At 38.6% G+C, this 18629-nt stretch overlaps 1 protein-coding gene across 1 annotated transcript in view; it reads right to left on the reverse strand.

The window, feature by feature from the left end:
* LOC136864369 (nephrin-like) overlaps positions 1–18629 on the reverse strand; it is a 1091365-nt gene that overhangs the window by 439155 nt on the left and 633581 nt on the right. The window lies entirely within an intron of this gene.

The following is an 18629-nucleotide window of genomic DNA, read 5'->3' on the forward strand; positions in this document are numbered from 1 at the left end:
CGGTGGTTATTCTTGGCTTCCTACACCACCCTGTTTTCAAGTTTCAAGATATTAAATTACAGGCTTTCAACACAATCTGCCATTAAGACAAAGTATTACCGTAGATCGAACTCCTTACAACGGAAGATGCATGTATATTGTGAACAATAAGGGTGTAATATTACAGCTTTGTCTATCTTGTAAATACGTACCTTGAACCAAGAACACATTCTACTATAAATTCTCATTGAATATTATAAAATGTGATAAGTGGGGGAGGGGCACATTTCTTCACCATATGGATCCAATGAAAGGTGTTGATTCAACCATCGGTTATATGTATATTTGCTAATTTGTTGGGAATTAGGTAAGTAAGTTGTATTGGTCGTACGAGGCTTGGGGTGAGTGTTATAATAATTTAAGCCTGGACAGCTCGCTGGGCGTGTGTAGAAATATATATGATTTATGGGATTTGGGCCGTAGTTAAGCACACATCATTGGCAATACCAAATTATCGCACGATGATATGTAGCGCTCTAATTAATATATTAATCGTATATTATGCTGGCTTGCACACCCTGGTGCTGTAACATCACAATCTCCATTCAAATCTCGCACATAACAGGCTAATTTTCATTGAATTAGAAAATTGGGACGGATATGTATTTCATATTGAATATTACGGAAAATACTATGCATTGCATTGTAAAATTAGTGACCTATTTCCCATATTATTTCACACACACATCTGAGATTTATTGTACCTGTGGTTAATAATAATAATAATAATAATAATAATAATAATAATAATAATAATAATAATAAAACTGAGTGGAGAGTTCAAGCGTGTCAACGTGGTGAGGCTATGTAGTTCATGGGAGACTACAGGCAAAAATGAGTGCAACTGGACTAGACAAAAGAGTGACTGAATGGGTGGCTATATTTCTAGAACATAGAAAACAGAAAATTAGAGAAGGTGAAGCATTATCTGATGCTGTAAACATCAAGAGGGAAATTCCTCAATGCAGTGTTATTGTACCTTTACGTTTTCTTATGTATGCATGATATGAATAAAGAATTGGAACCAGAGATAAGGCTTTTTGTGGATGATATTATACTATATAGAGTAAGAAATAAGTTACACTATTGTGAGCAACTGCAAAAAGACCTCGATAATGTTTGTGAGACGGACAGCATAATAATAATAATAATAATAATAATAATAATAATAATAATAATAATAATAATAATAATAATAATAATAATAATAATAAAACCTAGTGGAGAGTTCACGCGTTCCAACGTGGTGAGGCTATGTAGTTCATGGGAGACAACAGGCAAAAATGAGTGCAACTGGACTAGACAAAAGAGTGACTGAATGGGTGGCTATATTTCTAGAAAACAGAAGACCCGAGGTGATACCCGAGGCTGAGTGGACCAGTTACAATCCTCGTACTACTATTGAAATGTAGTGGCAGAGCCAGGAATCGAAACCGCGCCTCCAGTGGTGGCAGCTAATCACACTAACCACTAAATCACAGAGGCGAACTTTATAATAATAATAATAATAATAATAATAATAATAATAATAATAATAATAATCATAATAATAATAATAATATATTAATATTAATATTATAATATTATAATATTAATATTATAATAATATTATATTATATTATTATTATTATTATTACTATTATTATTATTATTATTATTATTATTAGAGACGAGACTTTCACGCAAATGCATACTTATGTAGGAATTTAGGACATAACTCAAGCTGAGTATTTACCCATTTCGTTACATTTCGGTTCCAAATGAACATATTTCTTCCGTGCATGTTTTAGACGTTTTGTAAAAATCATTCATAATGCATATTTAAGGAATCATTTTAAGTTTCATTGAATGTTGTAAGGTTTTATCAATAATTTAATATCATGGTGTAATTTCCCCGTCTCCGCTGTTCACTTTTCGTGTTGTACCCTCCCGTATGAATTGAGCTTCGCTTTCACCAGTCCTATAATACGCTGCTATTACATCGGTAGGAAAAGAAACTGATACTTAGTTACGATGATGATGATGGTGATGCTTGTTGTTTTAAGGGGCCTAACATCTAGGTCATCGGTCCCTGATGGTACGAAATGAGACGAAATGCAATGAAAAAATAAAATCCAAAATCCTCCATTGACCAGAATTCAAAGAGTGAGGACGAAAAATGAACGGATGGATGTGAATTTAAAACAATCAGTGGAGCCGACCCGCAATGCCTCAGTCTCAGAAACTGACGGGAAACAATAGTAATATTGATCAAGGGACTGCTTCTATAGCTCTTATACTGAATCGATGATGCTTGCAAGCGAAAGGGGTTCAAAATATAGGTTATCGGCCTCTCATAATGGTACTTATCGCTTGGAAAGTAGAACCATGGTATTTGTCATGGTGCGATACTAATCAAAAGTATCATAGACTCGCGGTATTCCACACATTATGGTACTACTCACAGGTAATGAATTTCGCACATTCGCACATTTACAGGCAACGCGAACCTATGGTTTTCATCACATAAGTGCACTAACCACAGGGACGCGTACTATCCCGTGGTGTTCCTTATATAGTGGGTACTAATCATAGGCAAGCCAGAACCCTGGTGTCGCTCATATAGAGCTACTAATCACAGGTACTGTAAAAGCCTGACCGCGCGGTGCTCCTGCCTGCTACTAATCACAAACCTATTTGGTACCTAACATAGTGGTACTACGCGCAAGTAATAACGACCCATGGTGTTCCCCGCGTGGTGGTACTAATCACAAGTAGTTTCATGGTTCTAATCCAATCATCCCTTGGTCACCCCTTTTAGTCGCCTCTTACGATTGGCAGAGGATACCGTGGGTGTATTCTTCGTCTGCGTCCCCCACCCACAGGGGGTTGTGTGTTTGGTCAGCGAGAGGTATTTTATTTCCCTCAAGTCCGCCGGCAAGCCGGTTAGGACACCCCTATCCGCCATCTGGGACGCGCCACGTGGGAGTATCACCTCTCCCCCTGCTACGCCAGCGTAGTAGGTTCGTGGATACTTAGTTACAGAAACCTAACTGTAATGAGTGAAATGATTATTTCCCTTATTTCATTATAAAATAAATATTTTTTCATTTTAAATAGCAAAGAGTTTCTCGCTAGATGCTGCAGTGCGTATTTTTATTATTATTAACAAACACATCGCAATTGGGAAAACATCCTGGTGGCAATGACCACTTACAATAGTGTGATAATAAAGTAAATTTAAAACATAATTACACAACAAACAACTAAAGCCACAACTAAACGACAAAACTACACCAATAAGTGTACAACACGCAAATCCATGACAATAAAATGTTACAAAAATTACATACGCAAATTCACACAGAACTTAAGTATTTCCAGTGCTTAATACTACGGATTACAATACTATAGGTTCAGCTTACTACTAGCTTAACGTTACAACATCGTCATATACAAATTCACACGTACCTGAAGATTTCAAAATTTTACACTATGGCTTTCAGTAGATTGAGCGGCCCGATTACTAACTATTATCTTAGCATTGCAAATACAGCACGTTTATAAACAAATTTACACACACCTTAAATAATTTAAATGCCTTAATACTACAATTTACAGCCCCTCTAAATATGACACCATCACGTAGAAATTTGCACACAATTTACAGAATGCTAGAGTCTATTCTAGGGGCTGCCTGGCCGAGGCGGTAAAGGCGTGCTCGGTTCGCCCGGAAGGACGTCGGTTCGAATCCCAATCAGGAAGTCGTAAAATTTAAGAAACGAGATTTCCATTTCCGGAGGTGCATATGGCCCTGAGGTTAACTCAGCCTTCACCAAAAATGAGTACCAGGTTAATTTCTGGGGGCAAAGGCGGCCGGGCGTAGAGCTAACCACTCTACCCCATTACGTGCCGAGGTTAACAAAGGTGGAAGCCTTTACCTTCCACTCCTCCAAGGGCCTCCATGGCCTGTACGGAGGTGACTTTGCTTTGCTAGAGTCTATTCTTGAAGCATCTTACATTCTCGGGAAAAGGCTCTAAGATAGCTGCAGGTAAAGCATTCTAATCATCAATTCCCTGGAACGGAAATATTACAAGGAATTCTACTTCAACATATACAAATTCACATACAAGCTAAATATTTCCAGTACGCAATATTACGACTTACAGAGATGCACAAGCAGAGTTTGAATGCAAAAATGTACAACAGGATTTACTTTACATTAAAACAAACTGCCGCAAATTAACCTCTATAAAAACCAAATTAGAGGCCACATGTCTGCGACTGATACACTCAATGTCAGTTGTTAAAGAATTCAATAGACCTCTTTCTAATGCCCGTGGGTAGGCGGGTGTAGTGGCGAAGAACAAATTGGACAGGAAGGCGAATTACGGATTCTTTTGTTCAATAAAAAGAAATGGGGTATGGATTTTAGTGCCGGGCGTGTCTGAGAACATGTTCTTTTGATTTGTCGCCCTTAGGCGACACGTGCTTCGTGATGACGATGAAATGGTGGTGAAGACGACACATACAGCCAGCCCCCGAGCCAGCGTAATTAATCGATTATGGACCTCTGTGACCCAAAGCCACCACGCTAACCATTTATGCATGCAGCCGGGGTCATTCTATGCTTACGAAACATATTAATTGAAAAGTGTTGGAACTTCGCAGAAACCAGTTTAGAAATGTTGATGTTTGTAACTGAGAGAAAGAAGAGCGAAAATAAAGTAAGGAATTTACAAACGAAGTTGGTTCTTAACTGATCCAAAAATAAAGTGAAGAGAAATTAAAAATTTGGAACAGTGTACCTTTTCCTTGCTCGTGCATGTTTAATGGTGTGATAGTGCATAAGTGCGTGCATATTTCGGGATTTTATTGTGTATAAAAGTGTCTTCATTAAATTTATTACACAGTAACAATATAACAGAACTTAACAGCATATTTTTAAACGTTTGATATACATAGGTCAGGATTAGATTCTACTAAGTTTTCAATTACTGCTCATTAATGTATGTATGTATGTATGTATGTATGTATGTATGTATGTATGTATGTATGTATGTATGTATGTATGTATGTATGTATGTATTTATGTATTTATGATTGCATATATGTATGGTTGTTTATGGATGTATGTACGTATGTACACTCATGTTAATTAAAAACAGAACACCTTGAAAGACCAGAGATAGTAAGCTCATATTCACTGGACATTTTCATTTTTATGATCTGCAGAAACGATTAGCGTTTCAGTCACCTGGGTTCAGCATGCGTCCTGGTGCCTAGTAGTCACTGGATCCTCCATGAGCACTGAAAACTTGTTTCATTTGTGATGGCTTCGACGCATATAAGGCGCGAATGGCGTCCTGGGGTATAGCCATCCATGCTCCATTCACCTGGTTCCACAGTCCATCTTTGTGTCACAGCGCCGCAACTGTCATTTCACCATATCCCACACATTTTCGACGAGTGACAAGTCCGGTGATCGGGTAGGCCAGGGCAACGGTCTGACATCCCATAACAAAAAGGAAGGCACGTGTACGTGCAGCAAAATGTGGTCGCGCATTAACCTGCTGAAATCTGGCGTCTGGGGTGTAGTGCAGAAAGAGTATGGCTACGGGTCACAGGATGTCATTCACGTAGGTCAAACTGGTCACAGTGCCCTGGACACGCACCAACTGTGATTTGTGGTTGTAGCCAATAGCACCCCACACCATAAAGCCTTGAGTTGGCGCTGAATATCTTGTGCGAATGCAGTCAATGTGATGCTCCTCCCGCTGTCTTCGGCGAACTAAAATTCGGCCATCATTTTCAAACAAAAACAATCTGGATTCGTCCGAAAACACTATCTGCTGACATTCCTCTCCCCAGTGACGTCGTTCCATACACCATTGTAGTCTAACATGTTCATGCACATTAGTCAAAGGAAGACGGAGAAGTGAACGACGCGCCGGTAACCCAGACCGTAATAAACGGCGACGGACTGTCACTCTCCTGATAATGTACGATGTGTTGCACTGTTCCACTGTTGTGCCAGAGCCGAGGAGGAGGCAGATCTGTCCTGCAATGCCATTCGCACGAGGTGTCGATCTTCTCGTGGGCTGCTCTGGGTGGTGGGACCAGACCCATCTCGTCGTGTTCTACGGCCTTCTGTGAACCATTCTGTACACACCCGTTGTACTGCCAACACACTTCGTCGCACACAAACAGCAATTTCCCGGATGGATGCATGACGTTCTCTCATGCCAATAATGCGCCCTATTTCAAACTCACTCATTTGATGGTACGGTTCTCGCACACAGCTGCGAGATATCCTGCACGTCTGCTCAAGTCACACTGATCCATTGCCTTCGGTTTATATCGCCAACGAGAGCTACAGGCACATTTTACCCGTTGGTGGTGGTGCGCCGAGATATCGATGTGGACCTTGAACCTGAGAGTCGACATGGTTCAAATGCTAATCATTTCTTCAGAACATACTAATGCACATGTCCTATGAATATGAACTTCCTATCTCTGGTCTTTCAAGGTGTTCTGGTTTTTATGAATATCAGAATATGTATAATCATTCAGAAAAGAATCTACTCATGTTGTGATGTGCCCAAAAGGATCGCCACTCACTTGGACGCTAATTGTGACGAGTAAAAGATAAGTTTTAAATAATGCAATATCCGTGGTTTCCTACTCCCCGTTAGCATGAACTCTTGTTTCTAGATAGAATGGGTGCCAGTCTGGTGCAGAAAGCTCAGAGATAAAATTTATGAATGGAAAGACCGACCCTTGAATTCCCAGGGGTGGGATGACGGGACGCTAACCATTAAGGGCTTTTATGAGAGGAAACAAGGAGAATTAACGTGATGTGACTGAATTGAAAAGAACCAAAAACACCGGTTTATTGAAATGAAAAATGGAATGACAAATTCGTATCAAGGCCTGAAATTAAGTTTAACTAAATTTTGAAAAGAAGCATTACTAAGAAATTAAATCACGCGGAGACTTCCATCAATTTGCTCAAAGGGTCACCCAACGTAGCTTCTCTCAACTGGGCTCCTTCCGTTTTTGTGGATTCCTCGTGGTCATCTGTAGTAAACTGTGTCATCAAGCCAGCTTCGTATCAAACCTGCCTCATGAGTGCGTCAAGCACTAATTGAATTATGTCTTGGCTAACCTCATCACTTCCTATTATGTCGATATTGATAGCTAGTATTCCAGCCGTGATATCATATAAACCACCATGGGTTTCTTTTTATGAACAGAATGACAGATAGGAATTCTTCCAAGTTATGGAACTCACTTAAACACGTATGAAAGTCTACTGTCTGCCCTTGGACAAAAATTAACACGTGTTGATTTAAAGGTTGGTCCGTTCTGGACTAGAAATACTGACTGCGTAGAATGCGTAATTCGTACATATGTGTGAAAATAACTCTTATTTGGTTGTTTGTAGTTCTGTTCCCTCTTTTTCTTTCTGCACTGCCTCATGGAACAATCTCAGGAAGCAGCGTTCTGGTAGGACGAAATCTCCCGCTGGAAAGGTACATCATGGCGCTGTATCAACAGAAGGTGACAAATTCAAATAACGAGGCTTGAATTTAGAAATTATCGTTGATATACAGAGTAACCTGGCGTAGATTTTGGAGAATTTTCCTTGTCTTCGCCTGTGTCCTTCAGCCTGACGAAATAACCGTTGAGGAAATAGTTTCAAGTCAAATATGGACTTCATGTCACAAGACATGAAGAATGAACATTGAAGGAAATGAAACAGTACTGAAGGTGAGGATCAGGAAAGGAGTAATATAGGGGTGTTCCTTATCACCATTTCTATTTAATCTTTACATTGAAGAGGCTATGGAAATGTTTAAATAAAAACACCTGGTATTAAAATAAATGGAGCAACTGTACACTGTATTCGATTTGCCGACGACATTAAACTTCTGGCTAACAATGAGAAGAACATGCAGATCATACTCAACAAATTAACATAGATCTTAAAATATTTCCATCTTAACATTAATGTAAGTAAAACTAATGTCATGCTTACAAGCAAATCCAAAATGAAGCCAGAGGCACATCTCAGAATTGGAAATATTTTAATAAAACAGGTGCACAAGTTCTGCTACATAGGATCAGTTATTACCGATGATAAGAGATGCACTGTGGAGATAAAAAAAATAATTTCCCTGTGTAAGAAAGCCTTTGAGGAGAAGAAACAGCTCTTAATTAATAAATCCTTAAATACTGAACAAAAGAAATTGTTTATCAAGACATTTATTTTGAGTGCTGCTTTATGGCTGTGACGGATGGACTCTCTTGAAGAAGAACGTGAAACGACTAGAGGCAGTGGAAATGTGGCTATAGAGAGGGATGACGAGAACTAGCTGGGTTGAGAATAAAACTAATGTAATAGTGCTTAGAGAAATAAACACCCAGAGACATTTAATAATAACGATAAAGAGGAAAAAAGCAGCAGTTTCGGTCACATTCTCCGGCATAATGACTTCATAAAAAACTTGTTCGAAGGCAAGGTGATGCGAAAGAAAGGCAGGGGGAAACCACAGAAGAAAATAATTGATGAGGTATTTGAAATGATGGGATGCCAAGGTTATGGAGAGATGAAAAGGATAGCAGAGAGAAGAGATCAGTGGTTGCAGCGAAAAGGCAAAGCCTTTAGATAATGATGATGATGTCGCAAGACTCTATTTTTAAGAAAGATCATTCAGCTTTTGTTACCGACGACTTTAATCCAATATAATGGAATGATTCTGAGAAACCTATATGAAAGAAATACCCTATAAATTAATACATGCATACATACATACATACATGCATACATACATACATACCCTATATAGGGTACATCCATCCATCCATCCATCCATCCATCCATCCATCCATCCATCCATCCATCCATCCATCCATCCATCCATCCATCCATCCATCCATCCATCCATCCATCCATCCATCCATACATACATACATACATAAATGGTGTGGAATAGTGTCAACGTACACAAATTCAATTAATTACACTTGGTACAATTATACAATTATTAAGTGGTCTGTAAATACCAAGGCGTTGCTTTGTTATTGTATATTCCTCGCAGTTATATTATTTTATCAGATTTGGTTTTAAGAAGTATCATCCAAATATCAAATTACACAAACCCGTCGGATAATCACAACAGATATTATGATCTATAGGTAAAAGAGATGAAAATCATGGGATTTCTCAGCAGGAACCGAAAACACCCTACGAACAATCTATCTCAGTATGGCAAGACTCATACTAATCTATGGTTTTCCTGCCTGGAGCCCCACCACATTCACAAATACAAACAAACTTCAGAAAATAGAGAATCGCAGGGAGAGGCTAATAACTTACCGTTCCAGTCTTCATTCGGTTAACCTCCCCGCAATATAGATAATGGTAAAAAGAACTGACTTGATCTTCCTTCGAAAATTCCTCGCCGGCTCCATAAACCTTGACCGACCGGGCGAATTCGCCGTGCGCGTAGAGGCGCGCGGCTGTGAGCTTGCATCCGGGAGATAGTAGGTTCGAATCCCACTATCGGCAGCCCTGAAAATGGTTTTCCGTGGTTTCTCATTTTCACACCAGGCAAATGCTGGGGCTGTACCTTAATTAAGGCCACGGCCGCTTCCTTCCAACTCCTAGGCCTATCCTATCCCATCGTCGCCATAAGACCTATCTGTGTCGGTGCGACGTAAAGCCCCTAGCAAAAAAAAAACAACCTTGACCGGTTTTGCCACGTTAATTTTGTCTCTCCATTTACCCGTACCACCTCCTACTATTCCGGTTACTATGGTCGCTCCAGACATCTCTGGAATGACTTGCAACCTAAAATAAAACCCTTGCCTCTAACGCAGTTCACAAAACATGAAAACAAACAGATGTAAATCTCTGTGTGTACATGAAAGGGAGTCAACGGGCATGTAAGTGTTGTATAGTGAATGAATTACTGTGCGAGTACAAATATGTGAATAATGTAATTATTGCAAATAAATATTAGCTTAGTGGGTCCGTGAAGCAGCTAGACCATCCATAAAATCTGTATGATTTGTGGTAAATAAATAATTAAATAATAATAATAATAATAATAATAATAATAATAATAATAATAATAATAAATTTTTCTGAGACAAGTGCACCTGCGAGTAACTGATACAATACCATGTGCTCATTACATTTGGAGGGACTGTTTGTCCATTTACTTGTTTTAGGGAGAGTTTGCTTGAAACGAACCCGTTGGCCCAAGTTCGACTATCGGTCAATCCAAGGAATTAAAACCTAGACTGAGATCTGAAAAAGAGTCACTCTGTTTCGTGATACCAATGAAGACCTGTGTGATATGAGAGACAGTATACCTCGGTGTTCACGTGGAGTCGGAGAGATATGCTACGGTATTTCGCACATAGATTGGTCGTGTGTAAGATTTTAACCCAATTTTGCTCTCAGTTACGTTATGTTGGGTTTAGTACATCAGATCATCGAAGTAGTCTTAAAGTGCTGGCAGAACCGGGAAACGAACCCGTGCCTGGCGGACTCTAAACTACAACGCTAAGTCCCAGTCCACATCAGGGAAACCACATCTAATTTGAGGCTACTTATAGGGCTGCAGAGCTCGTCATTTACAACTGGAACTTCTTCGGATTGCCTGCGGGTAGGATTAGTTAGCGTAAAGATTAATTGCCGGACATGCTACGTCGAAGTTGGTCGCGAGTAATCTTGAGGTCTAAGTAGATGTTCTTCTTGTTGATATGGCAGGGTGGTGGTAAAATTAACGCTTTCTCCCCCCCCCCCACACCGAGCACAGTAAAAAAGCGCTCAGAGGTCGAGCTGACACTACTATAATACATCACCCCGAATAGGCAGCTCTCGCAGTACAAGAACCAAGCACGACTTGTTCCGGAGAGTTGGCAACTTAGCAACTGTTCCTTAACGCCTCCGGCGAGCAGGAGGCAGTTGGAGTGGAACATGCAAGGCAATATTGACCCTCTTGTTGAATCACTAGTCGAGATGGAACAAGAGACAAAACATCCTTAGAATATCCGGTTGCTCTTAGATCAAGGAATAACGACGCTTTACAATTACCGTTCATGGTGCGAAATTAATTTCGAGATCCCTTAGTAATACAGACAAAGAAGCTCCTTCTGTAGGTCAATGATAGAGAATCTGACTCCGAATTCCGAAATAGTGGGTTTAACCCTGGTGAAGGTAATCGAGATTTATATTTAATTTAATGAGAACATCATGCGCAGGATACTTTCTTTAAAAACAATGAAACAATAGAAACATTCAAATGAGAAATTTTAATTAGAAATCTTATTATACAAGTTAATTAACTCTTTTCTTTAGACGAACTTTCACTTATTCGAAGTATTAAGTGCCAAGGGATTTACTGTTTTATTAATAGTACGTAACTACCGGGTGGACAAAATAACACTGTCCCGGAGAATATTTACAATAGGACCGACGTAGGATCGAGGGCATCCAGTTGTAAAAACTCGCTTTGAATATTCATCTCACTTCATACCTATCTCATAGAGAAATGAAATAAGGCTTTGACATATATTATTACTGTGACAATTTTATTCTAATAAAAAATTACTAGCAAGATACCCGTGCTTAGCTACGGATTAAAATGAAAATTATCATTCAAAGGAGTCCATTGTCGGCTGAGCCTGTAAAATACACCTTCAGTCCGTACGTCAAATGGTTTTCGAGTAATGATTATTTATTTTTGCATTTAATACTCATTTGAACCCCATAGAACTGGAATGTTTTAAAATGCTACCTAATTTAATATAGGTATTGAACCCATGACCTTTGTGCCCTAAGAACATTATGCATAAATCGACAATCATTTAAAAGTTGGATTCTTGATAGCATGGATTTGACACGTGACGAGGGGGTGATTACCTTCGGTCCCACGCTCTGGGGTACGTGACGTCAGCCACACGTGTCGGAAGAATCTCAAGTCATTTTTGTGAACTATTTCAAAGCGCGTGTACATGGCGACCCAAGCCAAGTCAAAAAAATATAGTGCCTATCAAAGGGGGTCAATCATCTCACAAATCGAACTCGTAAAAGTTTTAAATGTCCATGAACACTACCGCCAGAAATGTAGCAAGCATGTAGTCACTTTCAAAACTCTTCAAGTTACAGTTTAGGTAAGTCAGAAAATTTATAGAAATTTTCTTGGCGGCAAAGGGAGAGATCCGAAGAGAGGGGGTAATTGCTATAAATATGAAGGGACGCCATGACGAAGTCTCCTTCTCCGTCATTTGTGGTACAAAGCGGACGAAAAATTGTTGAGCTGCTCTGCGAAATCAAACCAACGAAAGTAGACAGAGTTCAACTGCAGATTTTAGCCATTGCGGCTAGGTCTTGAGTCCATGAGGAGATAGTTTCTTGAGTGAAATAATTGTACCAGATAGGACGGTCAAAGTACTGAATAAATTCTAATGTGATTAAGTAATTCGTGTGCGGAAATAATTATAGTCTATCGTGTGCGCTCAACAAACAAGCGAAGGGTATTTTTTTATGCTTTATTCCAGGAAACCTGAAGATATATAAAAATGGTTTGTAAAGCCATGAATGTAAAAATGGCTAAATAAAATTCCAGGGTCGCAGGTGAGCCCTATGACTATATGAGGTAAGTGACTTTCCATCTTACTACCTCTTATATCTTGTCTCATGATTTCTAAAAGTGTATTTGAATGGGGATCTACGACACAGTGGTCACCCCTACTAAGTTTTGTAAATGTGAGAGTACGACTAAAAGAGTCATTTGTTTTATTTTCCACTTGGATAAAATTTTGATGTCTTGCGAGTGCCGTATAATGTTGTAAAAAGTTATTGAATGGGGTTCCGAAGTGATATCACGTCCAATGTAGATCGTCATCCGTGTGAAGTGTACTGCCTATATTTTGTGATGCCAAATTAAGATGTTCATTCGATGTAAAATTTTTCTGTCTGCAATTTGACGTTAAAAATAGTAATCCATGGTTACTCATTTTCAATCGAGTGGAAGCGCGCTGTCGGGTGAGAACCTAGGGTGATGAATTTGGTCACGGAGAGAAACGTTTTTCTATACCCATTTTAAACTGTGTCTGACTGACAATAAAAAGATCTAGTAGAATGTTTCAGTCATTTTGTTCATAAAAATCAAGTTATTAAATACGATCTCATTTATGCGAAGTTATTCATGAGTAATGCATTGTGCCATATTAGACGTCGAGATTTCTAGTAAGGATTTTATTCCAGTTCTTTGTCGATGATAATTGTGGAGCTGGGAAACAGAGGTTAGTTTTGTTGAGATGAGATGTGCGAATCAGGTTAGAGTCCTGTCATTGAAGCCGGGACACGGAAGCCCGAGGAATGTTTTATATGAGTTGAGATGAGATGTGCGAATCAGGTTAGAGTCCTGTCATTGAAGCCGGGACGTGATAGCCCGAGGTATATATTTATAATGTTGGGAATGGAAAGAAATTCATAGAAATCCATAGCGGTATTAATTGGTGATGCGTATAATTAGTGTGGGCATCTTGAAGCATAATCTGTGCATTTTGTTGGTTAGAATATCGTATTTGTTTAATTTTGTCGGCAGAGTTTAAAAGAGAGCATTTTGAGAAGCCAGTCAACTGTGAATAAACCAGGTGTTTCATGTAACTGCCAAGCGAGCTTGGGGGACGAGAGGCCTCAGCTGTGATATAACGGGACACGCGTGGAATTGAGATTGTATTTCTCGGCCAGGGGAAACGTTAAAATGCTGGATTTAGTTGAAATTCATAGCCGGTAATGATCTGAGTATTGTGAAATACTGTAATTGGGGACGTAATGAACATTTGAAATCACGAACTTTGAGTATAAGGAACAGAGTAACCAAAGTCAAAGTCAAAATATAGAGCGATGGTTGTGATGATCGGTTTGTCTGTGAGGGGTGTGCAAATTTCATAATGGTATGACGAGATATGGCATCGTAATTATATGGCGAGTTGTTTGGTTTGTACGTAGATTATTAGGATATCCAAGTGTTAATAAAGGTTAGGGCTATATTAGATTTTAAATTGTGAGATCACGAGACAAGATATATAACTGGACATGAATTATGTAACAATTCTTTTCCAGCCAGATAAACATCGCAATATTGAATTTACATCACAGCTGCGTAGGAATTTGTGAAGAAACCAGAGTCCGCGGAGATAAAATTTGTTGTTCGCTAACATTTCGTCAAATCATTTAAATTTATTTAATTATTAAATTCAGTGAAACCGCATTTTGAAATAACTTTAATCAAGTGAATAACTTGGAGATGCATTCTGGAAATTTTAGTTTGTTTTCTGGGGAATATTAAAAAAGAAAGTAACGATTAAAGGGACATATCCGAAGGAAATGGATTGTACTGCCACCAAGTTTGTGTATGCATTGCTATTGTTGTAATTATTGAACTTTGATTGATTGAGCAGTGAATCTGCTGGGGATAGTAAAGTGGAACTTTGGTCATCAACCGATGTAACTTAATTGTGTTTAGCCTTCAGCCTAGAAACTTGGATGGTCAGGGGTTGATCAACCTCAGTGACTTAGATTAGGGCCATATGCCATTGTAGCATCATTTCCTTGCGGTCATCATCTACAATGACTTTAAAGTAACTTAGAAGATTAGATGTCGGTCCATGACATAGACGCAGGTCACATCGATTCAATTAAGGGTCCATGCCGTAACCACTGTGTGGCAGACACCGATTGGACGGCCTTAATTATACCCAGAGTCCAGAGTTCGTGTTACGAGGGCTGGACCATAACGAATCACTATGATGGTACATGTGGTCTCACATGGAAGCCGAATTTAAGGATTTCCAGACTTTCCTTTCTTAAACGATTAATAATTGAGACAATGGTTTCTAGTATGAATGCCCGTCAGGCAGTTACGTTAAAGTCTCACACCAGTGTTCTGACGTTTATGTAAAATGATTGTGGTGTCCAGTGGACACAATTGACTTCTATGATACTGTTGACATACCAGAATGTTTCAGAATTTTCCTGAATAAATAGGAATCTTTTAAATAGACCTTTCATTCCAGTAGATAGATTAGAATTACTGAACCCTACCTTTACCTCAGCAAGTGACGAAGAACCCGATACGACCCAAGAGACAGATCTCATGAACTTTGCTGATAGGTAGGGAAGGTAGGTATCCCTCAATATGGACCTAAAGGGTTCAGTATATAGAACATAGAAGCGACCTCTTCGAAATTTTAACTCCCTACGTCGCATTGTAATGCAGGAATGTTTTGTTTTAGGCCTAAAATGTTTTGAAAATATTTCTTATTTAACGACCAATCTTCGTGTACGATTTTAAATTCGTAAGTGAAACGGTTTAGTAAGAATAAATATTGCGAATTTCAGAGTATAATAAGATAAATCACCACACAAAATTTGGAATTGCTTAGTTAATTTTCTGCAAAGTTAATAACAAAATAATATTTACTTTATTATATGTTGAATAGAAAATGCTCCTCAAGGCACAATATTAATTATTTTTGGGCTAAAATTTGTTAAGCTTATAAAAAATTCTCATATAAATAATAACTCTGGGTTTCTCAGTCAGGTAAACTATTGGAGATGTGAATTTTTCAGCTTGTAATGATTTTTATAATACGCAAAAATCTAGTTTGATGCTATTTTAGGAGCAAAAATTGGAAGATAATATTCAAATGATAAAATTTAGAACTACTTTTAATTCCTATACATATTGAAATTATGTGAAATTTCCGGTCAATGTGATAAGAACTCTTTCTTAAGGAGCATTTTGTACACGGCAAAGACTGTAATATTTTAAGCTAGAAAAATTCAATTGAAAGTTTTAAGAGACATACTTCCTTTAAAACTGATGTGGATTGTAGGTTACTCCCTCAGACTTCTTTCTCCTCTTACGCACTCCATAGGCCCACTGCAAGGCAAATATATTCTAGTGGGATTATTGAAAAGTTAGTCCAAAAAATGTTTGAAGGCAGTGTTGTCTGACATAGTGAAAGAAGGGGGCGTGCACCTACTATGTATACGCCATGCCACTATCATTCAAATCGGGCATTTAGAGATTCAAAAATAGCGTTAGGGCAACATTGATAATGGGATTTAAAAGAGAAAATGTAGGAGATCTTTAAGACTAAAGTTGAAAATTTGACCTCTTTTGTCAAAGTCGAAAAATTTCAGTGTGACTCACCTACAGGGAGCAATATTCTGAAGTGACACCTAGGACATAAATGACCTTTAAAAAAATTATAGCTTCGTACGTCAGGCAGTTTTGGAGGGATGGCTAATTTCACTTCCGGAAATAACTCTATTTAAACAATTAGGGCTGGAATGATTAAAAATATTTCCTATATGACACCTAGGATTTAAAATAGGTACCCCTTCGGAGGAATTCATATTTTTGTTTTCGTGCCTTTACCCCATTCAACTCTCTGTGGGTTTATTTTTTCAAAACCTCCTAACTCCTAGGATATCATTTGAAATTTTAACTTCGTATGTCAAACGTCTTCAGAGAAATCAATACTTTGTCATCAGACCATTTGTTTTAAAAATCAAAAATATGTTATTTTTTTGTGTGTAGAGGGCAGCATCAAATTACACTGATACTATTGGAGGTGAAACCACCTTTAAAATTTACTATATGTATATTTCTCATTGAAATTTGATTAGTAATTTGAGCGGTTTAATTTTTCAAAGTAAGTGTAGAGAAATTCAGAGTGCGTATGAACACCTAAGTGCCATTAATGGTATAGAGACTCAAACAGATTTCGTACATGATGTACTGTTAAACTGCTAAATTTTACAAATATGTGTTTTTGGAAATATGCAAACCTGGTGGCCGTGATCGTTAAGGCGCTGAAGTATAAACGGTCTGACACCGTGGTTAGCCGGTTCGAGTCCAGTTGGTCGAGAAAATCTCACCATCAGAATGTTGGCCTTGGCCTGCAGGGTAGGGGAGGTGATGGTATACCATTTCTAATCACTACATTGCGTGCCAAAAGCCTGGAATAAATTCCAAACCTCTACGCAGTGCTCATATGGAGTGAGGGCATATGACGCTGTTGATGGTGATTCGTCCGTCGGATGGTGACGTTGAGCCTTGAGCAGACCCCTTGGTGCTATTCGACAGGAGTAGGCTATGTGCTGGCACCGGGTTTGATCCTCTCCCTACTATCATATATCACGTCATTCATTTCATATCATTAACTCCTCTCATGAGCTTGACGTCAGGAAGGGCATCCGGTCATAAAAACCCGCCACGACATATTCATCTCACCTCATACCCGACCCCGTAGAAAAACGGGACAAGGGTTAGACAAACATGTGTTTTTGGAAATGACGAAAAAGTTTCAGAAATTCCGTTCAATATCATGGCTGTTTTGAAGTCTTTATTTCAGAATTTCACAAAGTTCTGCATGAACACAATCCTCAAATGCGTGAAACATTTTTAGTTATATCATACCTGACATCTATGACGTGAAAGAACAACCTTCTTTTAAGACTTTACTGTTATAACGACCTTCATGGCCTGTAAACAGATGGTTTTGCTTTGCTTTTATTTGGTCTCACTCCCTTTCGAAACACCTTAAGGTGGGGTGTGTCTATATTTTAAAAGCACTTCCTTTAGGGTAGGCACGATAATTTCAAATACTAATAAAACTAAACTGCAAAAACTACGTTTAGACGTATCCTATTGACAATTGGTTCAATGAAACAACAGAAATGTTGTTAAAATTAAATACTTATTACAAAGAATTTTCCTGTTATTCCTGGAGCTGGGGCTGTACCTTAATTAAGGCTACGGCCTAAATTCTAGCCCTTTCATGTCGTTCCGTAACCAAAATTCTTAGATGTGTTAGTGCGACTTCAAACAAGTAGTAAATAACTTGAAAAATAAAATAAAGGGGCATTCTAACGTGAAATAAGGACCAATTGCACAAACCTTCGGACACAAAACTGTTAATCTCTTTACGTAGAGCCACCCCCTAAACTTTGAAGGAAATCGTTGGCCCCATACTTTACTTTAGGCCTCTCTTTGTAAGTTACTCCAGCCGTTGGATTAGAATATCACTATGTTTTAAGAGAGGCCTTTTCAGGAGGTGTAGCGATAATGGCGATGTCCTCTGGCCTCTGTCAAGGGTTAAGGTGATTGTTTAAAGTAAACATTTCTTAGTAATTGTCAGTATTCGTAATGCCATCGCTATTTTCTATCATATCTCATCCGAATCAAGAATTCCTTGAATACCTCTAGAATCAGATATTCATGATCGATCAGGACGTTGTTATACTCGTAGTTCTCTTAAATTGTGATAGTTCTATCACTCATATTGTGTGGCACACACAAAAATTACCTACTCAACTAGTAGCCAAACCATTCTCACGTCTCCTACGAACAACAATTCGTACTTGTACTTGTGTCTGCTAGAAAATGGGGATATAATTATAAAAACAATTACTTTGACAAGAGCGGGGTGCTTCAAGAGCTGTAGTTTTGAAGGGTAATGTACGTTTTAACGTAAAAATGCCGCAGGAATTGTCAATACTCATAAGTTCATT

The sequence above is a fragment of the Anabrus simplex genome, chromosome 1, assembly GCF_040414725.1.
Source record: "Anabrus simplex isolate iqAnaSimp1 chromosome 1, ASM4041472v1, whole genome shotgun sequence".
In the NCBI taxonomy this organism is placed as follows: Eukaryota; Metazoa; Arthropoda; class Insecta; order Orthoptera; family Tettigoniidae; genus Anabrus; species Anabrus simplex.